The sequence below is a fragment of the Platalea leucorodia genome (genome assembly GCF_965183815.1).
Source record: "Platalea leucorodia genome assembly, chromosome: 1".
NCBI classification, from domain to species: Eukaryota; Metazoa; Chordata; class Aves; order Pelecaniformes; family Threskiornithidae; genus Platalea; species Platalea leucorodia.
The window spans coordinates 33,716,633-33,727,807 of record NC_138823.1 but is presented as its reverse complement, the minus strand read 5'-3'; positions in this window follow the sequence as shown (position 1 = coordinate 33,727,807).

Genomic DNA, 11,175 nt, shown 5'->3' with positions numbered 1-11,175 from the left:
AATTCACATGGCTGATTTCACAAAATGGGGATTAGATCTTTTTATATGAAAACTGCATTTTAAGCAAAATGAGGTAACTTTATCTTTTGAGCTAGGATAGCTCTTTTGTTTCACAGAAAGACATTCTAGTGAAAAGCTTATGACCACTAATAAAAGAAAAACACCCCGAAATGATTAGATAGTCTGCCATATACACCAAGGTATTTGGGGTGATTTTTGCTTTGTTTTTGAAACAAACCATGCAATCATTTATTTCTGCTGAGTAATTAACTTAATTGAATAATGGAATTAATCTTCTATTTATTATCATTTATTTATCACTGCATATTTGAATTAGAAACAAAGAAAAACACTTCCTTGTGCAGGGCACTGTAAAGAGCTATATCAGCGTTTAAAAATCTTGTGAAGTGAGACCCTGTGTGACATGGGTATGCCAGAGAAAGGCAACAGAGGACCTGCCACTCAAGACTGAAGCAATGTGCTATTTCTTGGTGGGGCTGATATTGTTGTGACTGTCTCTGGGAGCCATGCTTTCTAGGTGAGAGGTGGTTCTCCAGCATCTTGCCTGTGTATTGACCTGACACTCCAAATGCAGCTGACCATTTATGTCTGTCACATGAGGTCTCTGAACAGAAGGTTGCAATGCTAAGTTGTCAATGCTTGGAATACTTACAGACCCTGTAACAGGAAGTGTAATTGGGGAGTGCTGAACAAGTCCCACGTGCAGAATAAGAGTTTTGACACGAGTTCTGGAAGATGAGTTTCAGAATTGTTCATGAGTAACTGTTGATGAAGCCACCTTTCCTCATTCACTCCAGTTCCTGAAAGAAACAGTAAACAAATAGGGGTAGTTCATGTCTGAAGTTCATCCTCATTTCTGTACTCATCTGGCACTCACATTTCCTCCTGCTATTCCTTCTCTGCTCTGTTCCTATGGTGATCATCTGGCCCCCATGCTGCTGAGAAATCTCTCTCTCCTCCAGGACTCAATGTGGACTAAGATAGCAAATTCATTGCTGATCAGATCAGTTTTACAGACTGGATAGCCTTAGCTTTTTCTAAGCTGGAAAAGAGCATGCTTGCTTAAACTATACTACAGTGCTGAAAAGGGGAGTTTTCAGATGCAGAATGAAATAGGTAGCAAACTAAGGTTGCTGTTCTCTTTGGAAAACTTTCAACACCCCTTCCTCCCTGCAAGCAGTGCTTGAATTGTTGTGGTTTGCCGGTGATTCAATAATCAAAATCTTATTTGTAGTGTCTTTGTAGCAGACTGCACAGATTAGGAATTTAGTCATTGCAGTTAATGTTCTTCCTGAAGCGGAAAACCACAACTAAGGGACTGAAATACGGATGGGGGATAAAAAAAAAAAAAAAAAAAAAAAAAAAAAGCTAGGGCATACCTTTGTCCAAGGTTTTCATTCGTGTCTAACCTTCCCTGTCATTTCTATCCTTCTAATTCTTTCAGGAGATGATAGAAAAATGTCCTCTCTGACTACAGAAAAGCACTCTCAAATTTCCGTGCCACTACTTGAAAAGTGGTGATGCTTTTAAAGCAGACATTTTCCACGGCCTCAACTGCTCACAGGTCTGTCCTAAAACCAAAGTAGCCACTGTGCATACCTAGTAAGTACTGTTCATAAACATTTTTATAATGTTTGACCTTAAGAGTGACCTGAAGATTAATGGATATGTTGTATCCGTTTTAATGGGTCTCTTCTCCCTTGGATGCACACATGTGACTCCCATTAGCCTTAATGGGAGTTATATGTGTGCCTAGAGGTTAGACAAGATCTCTAAAGGTGCTGTTATGCTCTGTTGTATTAATGATCCCATAATTGCTGAGGTGCTGCACCTTTGCATTGAAAGCAAACTAATTAAATCAGTCTAGTATAAGTTGGTATACGAGCATACCTGGCACGTATGTGTGTTTTCCTGTGAGTACCTCAGTACGTAGAGGTAGAGGCCAAATCGAATGTGGAATTTATATTTTAACTTTTGGCTTCCTTTTTAATACTTCTTTTTTTTTTTTTTTTTTAAATCCAAAATGATTTCATGAATTTGATTCCTAAGAAAGATGAGTGTTCTTGCTAATACAGAGGAAGAAGCTGAATGCAGTGGTTTATTTTATCATTAAAGCTTGTACTGAGAAAAGAGACTGAACTGATTCTTATTTTTGATGTTCCAAATCATGCACTTTGAAAAAGGCAGTTAGGTCTAGAGGATTAACATGAAGCTTGATGTTGAATTTTAATTATGGCTTTGTTACTCATTTCTTCCAAGTGCCTTTAGACAAAGCACTTCACCTTTCTTTGATTTCCCAGTATGTAAAATACCTGCTTGCTTCTTAGTGTTGTAGACATAAATTAATGTCTGTTCTATGCTTTGAAATTTTAAGATTCGTACATCCAACTGTATTCTGCTGGCATAATCATGACAGCACAGGAGGAAGAAAAAAATCATAGTACCTACCTGATACAGCCAGCAGAAGCCCTGGTGGAGATGCAAATCTGTTGAGAGAACTGATTCTGTTCCATAGTTTGTGATGCAGTAAGGCAGTGCACTGGTACTGAAAAATCTTTAGTATGTTTTTTTTGGTGGAAGAGATTGTACATTAGGTAAATTTACATTGTATAGACATTAGACATTTTTATCAATCAAAGTAATGATTAGAATTTTACTGTCACTGTGAAAATTTGTGTGCTGTATTCCATGACTATTTCCATACATTTGAAAATCAACTATGATGTAGTCTTCTTTGAAGATATAAATTTGGGGAAAGAATGAATCTTAGTATTTTCATTCTGGAGGAAAAGAAAGGTTTATGTGGTAACCTCCACATTTAAAGTTGGTTGATTGTTGGGGTTTTTTTGTCTTTTGTCAGATTAAGGTATTATATAAACTCAATTTCATGATTCAGTTTTGCTATTTGTGAAGTAACAGAAAGATCTTGCATCTTTTCTGGTTTATTTTTTTAAAAATTATTTTATTTTCCCCTTATGTGGTTCTTAGTCTCTAATAGAAAGCAGCAAGTTTCCACTGAGACTGTGATGGTAATGTCTTTAGTTCTGTAACTGGAAAAATCTTGTGAATGGTTTTGTAAATATACTTCCTTACATTTGACTCCAATGTATAAAATATATGGTATAGTTTGATCAACATTTTCTTCCTCACATGAATTTCAAACATTAATTTCCTTGTTTTTTTAGTAATTTCTGATTATTTCCCCATTACACTTTCCTTCTAAAGAAGAAATAGTTATTCTTATCAGTATTATATTAAGGCTATGTAGAATATTGTTAAGAAAGTTGAAAACTAAAACAAAGTTTAGCTCATTTCAGTTTTTATATGTATACCTATCCATAAAAAAGAAGGAACAGGCAGACTCCATACCTTTATTTTCCAAGTTTTTAGGTGTTTTTCTATGTACTTGAGGTTCTTTGTCCTAAATTTCACTTTGATGGCATACTGTAAACTCCCAGAGACAGGGATTGTGTCCTATGTATTTTTACAGTGTCAAGCGCCTGCCCTCTCATGAAGGAAGCTTCTACTGGGGAAAAAAAAATATTTTTGCTATTATTTATAGACTGGTTTTCTAAGCAGAATAAGCAACATCTTCAAAAGGATTTAGATTTTTTTTTTCTTTTTCCAGTGTAACTATGCTTATATTATTTTTGACAGTATAATGGTTGACTGAGAGCGAGTGATTTATTCTATCCCCCTTATTTTAAGGGTGATTGAATACTGGAGCACATTGCCCAGACAGGTTGCGGAGTCTCCATCCCTGGAGATAGTTAAAACTCAACTGGACACAGCTCTTAACGACCTGCTTTGGGTGGGGGGGGTTGGACAAGACAACCTCCAGAGGTCCATTCCAACCTCAACCATTCTGTAACTCTGTGATTTGTGTAGTTACCTTGTCGAGACTTTTTCATTGTAGACCACCTTTCATATACCAGTTCAAATGTTCAAAATGGTAATTGAGATTGAGTAGTTTTTACCCCTATCTTAAATTAAAAAGCACATAAACAGAAGCAGTTAGCATAACATGACTGGCCACATGGAATGTTATAAGGCCAAACAATTGAATACATGCAATGCACTGTGCTGAGTAAATTACAGTTTTCTCAGAATGGAAAGACCGCACACGGTACCAATATGCAAGCTGCCTATGTTTTAGCCTCATTTGACATAATACCTAAGTAAATATTGCAATAAATGTTAATTGCATTAATTACCTTTTTTAATTTTTATGTGTAAACCATACCATCTCAGTAGCAATTTGCTTCAACTTGCCCCCAGAGCTCTTGAGGATTTTGCAATCTTGTAATTCATTAGGTAATATTCCATAAAGTGGAATGTTGTGTATACCAAGTATATTAAAAGTCACTGATTAAATCCATGAAGAAGGTTTGCTACATTGCATATGCCCAAATAATTGTAAGAATGCTAATAAATCACTCTAGATTAATGATTCCTATACGAAATTAATAAAGAAAGATAAAAAAATATGACAGGAGAACCTAGCGTCGCTTTTGGTAACCTGTACTTTTTATTGCCTCTACTCACACACTTCAAAGACGGAAGAAAATGGATGGTTTAATTTGTTAGTGGTCTGTGGAGAGATTGATTTGATATGCTTTCTCTAGCTTGTGTTGAACCCAGGTACAAAAATTAGTAAGTTAATACAAAAATTGCAGATGTCAAGGTGTACATGGAATAGGCTAAAAAGGGCCTGAGCTTGTCTTGACTTTTTCTTTTCTATTTTTTTTCACATAATAAAATTTAATTTTTATCTGTCCTTTTTATTCGTGGTCAATTTTGCAGTGGCACAAGAAACAGAGTCCAACTCTGCATTGTTTTATGAGTGAATAGTTTGTCCCATTCGGTTCATTCTGTGGCTAATGTCACAGAAAAATGCTGCAGAAATTCAATGCTCTTTAACTCAATTTTCATAAGCCACAGTTGCTCATAGCTGGATACAGGGACTAATCTGATTCTGAATGAAGGTATGTGATGGGTAAACAGGAATATTTTTGGGGTTTTGTAGGGTACATATTAATGTTGATTTCATCACCCTGATATAGACTTTTCAAATTATGGTTTATTTCAAATTGGAGCACATTATCACCAAACATTCTTTGCCATGTAATGAAAGAAAAAAAAAAATTATTTGGCTGTTCATGTACTTATATATGCAAAATCATCTACGTTATGCAGATGCCTAAAAGCAGGAGAACTGGATTTGAGAGGAAACCTGTGTTGTATTCTGATATCAGCAGCAACTTAGATCACATTGGTATCACATCAGAATAATGTTTTCCAGCCTCTGCCAATTTAAAAATCAAATTGATGTTAGATTTGTATAGAACAACACATTTGACTGACAGAAAAGGCTGTTATAGATGAATGTGATGTTCTGTCCTTGTATAACAAGGGTTTTGACTGACAGTTTAACAATAGTACACTTTTCTATCCCATATATTCTAAATGATTATTATTACAGTACAAAACATTTTTGCACTTGCTGTGTATAGATAACATGTACACTTTTTGTGTAATAACATTCAGGAAGAGAGGGTTTCTTTTATATCTTAAAGGTGATGACAATTAACGAAGGCTCTGTCTGACACTTATAACCAATGTCAAGGGTTGCTATTGTGGTGCATGGTAACGTAAAAACTATTGGGTACTTAGCTCCCAGTGAAGGATCAGCATAACTCTTGACACATGCTATATGGTGGATGAAATAAATCACCTTGGAGAGCAATAGAAATATTTCTTAAACTGAAGAGTACCCTTTCTGTTTTATAATCCCTCTTTTCAACTTTGCAGTTCTTTGCATCACTGTAAAATGCAGTTTCAATCTGAAAAGTAACTTTTTAAAATGGTACCTATTAATGCAACAAATTTCCATTCTGTGCTTTTCAGTCAATGTTTCTTCGATGTGAGACCTAGGATTCTTCTTCAGAACAATAGCTAGAGATAGAGAAGGTATGGTTTTTCTTATTTGTGTTTCTCCCCCATTTTCTTTTTGGGGGGGACCATCTTTTAGTAGTATCCTTCTCATTTTAAGATTTACACTTTAAATTCTTGGCATCCTTTGTCCCTTTAGATCTTTGCAGCACTGTACGCTAACTTGATTCTCAAAGCACAGGTGTCTCCTACTTTGTGTAGGTTTTCATGAGAGCAGGGGCACTACAGTGTGTCTACATTATATTTGATGACGATACGAAAATCAACATTAAAATCTAAACTTCACTGTAAATTTCAGTTTAGTGTTGCATGCAACTAAGGAAGAAGGCATGCTCTTTTATGACCCTCCCAATGGAAAATAATATAAAAAAATTTGAATGAAAAAAATGGGGCCACATTCATCAAAACAGGTCTCCCTCTTATCTTTCTGATTATCTAGACTAGGAAAGCATGATAAATACGAAGATCGCTTTTACGATATTGTTTTGTTTTTTTTTTTTAAATTGGCTTACTGTGAAGGATATTTTTCTTAAATGACTGTATTTGGTAAGGGAATTAAATAGATTTTTTTTTTTCACCTCATTATGTATGATCAGAGGGATCTTGGTATCTCAAGTTTATTCCATAAGATTTTATTTTTCTGTGGAAGGACAAATTCAGTAAATGTTTTATCCAAAAACAGGGTTATTTATTAGCTCGGAGCAGTGATGGTGATATTTCCTGCAAAGCACTAAAAAGATCTTTAAAAAATATTTACCCTGTTACTGGTGATGCCAGCTCAACTCTTTGTCAGTTTTAGATATAATACCAGTGCTTCTCCAGCAGTGATTTATGACATGAAAGAAGGCATAAAAGTAATTTGGGAAATAATATTACCCAGTTAGAAAACAATCACTCAGAAAAATTGTAGTTTTATCAATATAAACTGCTAAGTTTTTAAGTGAAGCAAACTGAAAAAAAAAAAATTCCATTATCTGGAATTATACTGATCTTCACATAGTTCATTGTGATAATGCAAACATCTGCTACTTAATTTGAGAGAGTACCAACAATAATCATCTGTATATGGGCCAACTTCTAGAGGTTGTTAAAGCACATGCTTTGCTGACCACCGAAGACTGTTGAGATTGTAAACTTGGATTGAGTGCTAGTTTCTGAGCAGGATGTATTATATAGGTACAGAATTGCACGCTACCTCCTCTCAGCTGACCACATCTGTCTGTGTCCCTCTTGTTTAATGCAGCTTTTCTTTCCCTGGCATCTTTCCTCATCTTGCTTAACCCATAGCCTCACCTTACTTTCTGTCCTGACTTTGCTCATTGTCCTTCATGAGCAAATGCAGGTCTAAAACTGTCTCATCTTAGTTTCTCCACCTTTTGCTGGTTTTTTTTTGTTTGTTTGTTTTTTTTCCCCTCTGACGTTTTGTATCATTGTTCCAGTAGCAGTTGTCTGTCTAATCTACCTAATTGTCTTTGGTCTTTCTTCCCTCTTTTATGCTTCTCTCATCTGTGAACTCTCAGTGCTCAATTAGTGAAGGAACAAAAGGCACAGAAGGAAGTGTTCTCTTGCTGTCTGTTCTTGTCTTTGGCATTGTAATAGCCTGGAACAGAGGCAACTACAAAGGGCTGGATTAGCTCCTTCATCTCCAGTTTGGAGAATACTCAGTAGGGATGTTTATTTTAAGAGACTTTTGCTTTTGGAATGAACTTTCTACTGAGCATATGCAAAATATAATTTGCAGAGATTCACAACTTGGCCAAAGGTGGGAGAATTTCTGCAGGATTCATGAAAACACAGTATTGAGATAGTTCATCCCATATGCCTTATTTCAAACTTTTGTGTTGAATTGTGATGAGGTTTAGGCTTTTAAGCAAAACATTTCCCCGCTTTCAATAAGGACAAAGCATTTCCTATGTACTTAATTTCTGAAGTGGGTGCAACATTTTTCTTGACATCTATATGTGTAATTCTTTCCCTGGTTTAACAAAAATGAAAAGTACAGTCTGGGACAAGCATAAAAACATGCCATCCAAAAAACAAGGATCTGTCACTTGGGGAACTGAAATACAGGTTTTAGAATTGGGCAAAGTCTGATGTCTGTAACATTTGCTGTACAACGAACACCACTTATAAATATGTGCGAGGGAAATGTATACGCATTGTCAAGTTACCTTATTTTTCTAATTTAAAAAAAAAAAAAAAAATTAATCTCCTTAGCAGAGACATTTCCTCTCAGAATAAAGACCTGATTCTGGAGTCTCATAGATAATATTTAATTTGCAAGATAGCGTAATGAAAATATATTAATAGCTTTTTCAATAAGTTAATAGCTTTCAAGTTCAGACTAATTAGTTTGTTAAAATACTCTATTGGTAAAATACTTCTCTTTTTTTCCCCCCAGTAAAAGTTAAAAATGTAGCACAGTCTTATAGGGACCATCAACCAATAGTAAGGGGAGAATGAGAAGTAGTATCAAAATTGTTAGAAAAAAATAATTAGCAAGTGAGTGATGAAGGAAGCTGCCATAATTGGCATCAAAGATAACTTTCTGTCATTTTACAGTGAAATCTGAAAGAGCGTAGGAGTGGATCTTGCAGAGGAAGTAAACATTCTTGGGAGCAAGGATGTGAAGGGCAAACTTCCCATGGTGGCATATTTGGTCCCAGGTGTCGTGCATTCCTGACTACCTACAGCAGCAGCTGCAGGAAGGGTGAGTGGTACCCCATTATCTGCCCATCCTTGGTGGCTAGAGTGCCATGGAATTAAAGCGTACGTCTTCACATTGAGAAGATAACCCATATCTCTCATTTTCCATGCTAATGCTCTATTGTTAGAGTAGTGCAATATTTTGTTCAGTGAGAAGTAACAAAGTATATTTTCTTTGATTTTTTTTTCTTTTTTGTATCGTATGTCCCCTACATCCCGCCACTGTAAAATCCAGCTTTTTGCTACCTTCCTCTTTCTTTGGCATCTTTTAGTACTACCTCTAGATCTCCCTAGGGCTTTCTAAAGCAGTATCCCTTATATCCTTATACATTCAGTCCTATGATATCTTTTGAATCCCACTGCAGTTTTTCACATTTCTTTCTCATGTCCTTTTGAAAACATATACTTGTAGTACCTTCAGCTTCCTTTCACTTCTGTTAGCTGGGCAAAAGGCATCATGCGCTCTGGCTTATTCCAAACAAAGTTTGTGCTTATTCCAAAGAATGCGTGTGCTGAATGGCCTGCTGGCTGTTGTCAAAGTGAATAACATCTAAAGTCTCCCTGTTCTACCATCAGTTAGGGCATTAATAGAGATTATTCCCACCTTTCTGTCCCCTGGCTCTCCCCATTTACTGAGTACCACAACAGCTGTAATATCTTTGGGAACTCGATCGCTCTCAAATTTGGTAGAACTAGGTCCCTGGATTAAAATTTGAGGTAATATAGTTGGTGAGACAATCTAGAGTTGGGGAATTTTACTTGAGATAATTTATTGCAAACCAACATTAATCTCTGATCACTGTTTTGAGTGTTGAGAAGAAGAAAATGACAAGCAATTAGACACACACTTACATAAACACCTGTGTCTGCCCCGCCCCACCCCAGCTGCGCTTATTTTGCCATGAGTTGTACTCAGTCCATGCAAACACCTCTGGTATGGTGATGGGCAGCCAGGAGGTTGAGGTGGTCTGTGTTATGGTTTCTGTCTGCTAATCTGTGTCAAATGTTCCTGTGCGGATCACCAGTCCACACTGGTGGATCTGGTGATTGGATGGATCCACCATTCACCTGTGGATCCCACAGTCCCTTAGGGGCGTCCCTGCACTGCTGTGGGTCGCTAGTGGCTACAGTCCTTTAGGGGTGTCCCTGCCCTGCTGTGGTTTGCCCTCAGTCGCAGTCCCTCGGGGGTGTCACGACTGCCTTTTGGCTTGGAGTGCCCCGTCCTCACCAAGTGTGTCTCCAGCCCCTCACACCTGCCTCTGTCTGCCTGAAATATTTCTGAGCAGGGATGTTGTGTGCTCCTCTGGTAGACTGAAGTTTTTTCCACCATTTTTGTCTCATTTGGGACAAGCTGGAGCCAATTTTGACTGGCACATGGCGGTTCATGACCTCCTCCCATATAGGTCACTACTGCAGCTCTTGCTACTTAAAGCCTATAAAATATGCTCATTTACAGGTAAGTAAAACAAGATGAATGAATAGACAGATAACATAATGCGTACCTCTTGTTTCCATACAAAACTATGGAGAAAAAAGGAGGGCACTAACTTTTCCTCTGCTGTTTTTTTTCTGTAGAAGGCAAGGTATTTGCATTATCATTCATGGGATGAATGAGATGCTTACTACGAAGGAAGAATATTTTCAGTGAATTTTAGTCTTATATAGGCATCTAATGGGAGTGTTCCTTTTCGAGTGGTATTTGATAGGAAAGACCAGCAGAGAAGTTGCATTTGAGGTCCTGTCTCTCTTATATTTTTAATTAGTGGTTCTTCTTTCTTACAGTACAGCTGTTATAATTCCTAATTAACAAATTAACTGTACTCATTGGGTAAACAAAAAAAAATTAATTTTGAAACTTACGTTTGGTTCATATTCCCTAGGAATATGAGGATCTGGTCAACATGTGAATTTTCTTGTTAAAATTCCAGTTTTCTGTTCATTCAGACTTCTCTCAAATGGCCTACTTTATTCTGACTGATGTAACACTTCAGAAAATATTCTCACTCTCTCTGAACAGAGTGTCTCATTTTTACATTGGTTACAATTGGTTAGGTCACTTTGCTTTTATATTTTTATCCTAATGGCATTTTTCTTCTTGTTCTGGAAAATAATTTCCTGGTTCCATACTTTGTCGAAAGTATTTCTTTGTGTTGATTGTCATAAGGTTTCAGCATTTTTTCAGTGATTTAATCTTCAAGGATAACTCTGTATAATTATCAGTTTCGTGTGAAATCTGGTTTGGTCAAACGTGATACTGTTTTAGCTCACTTGTAGAAAATTTATAGACTCCAATGTTGTATAGAACCTCGATTTTTAAAATATTCATATAATTATTCATTATTTACTTTAAACTGTGTTGGTGTTTTGCAAAGGAGATGAAATCCTGCTGACATGGGGAAAAGGATGGAGCTGTAGAAAATTATAAATATTATATTTTCACTGTAAGTTAGAAAAATAATTTCACTTCTTTCAATCTTTGTGGCAGTCATGAGTTTA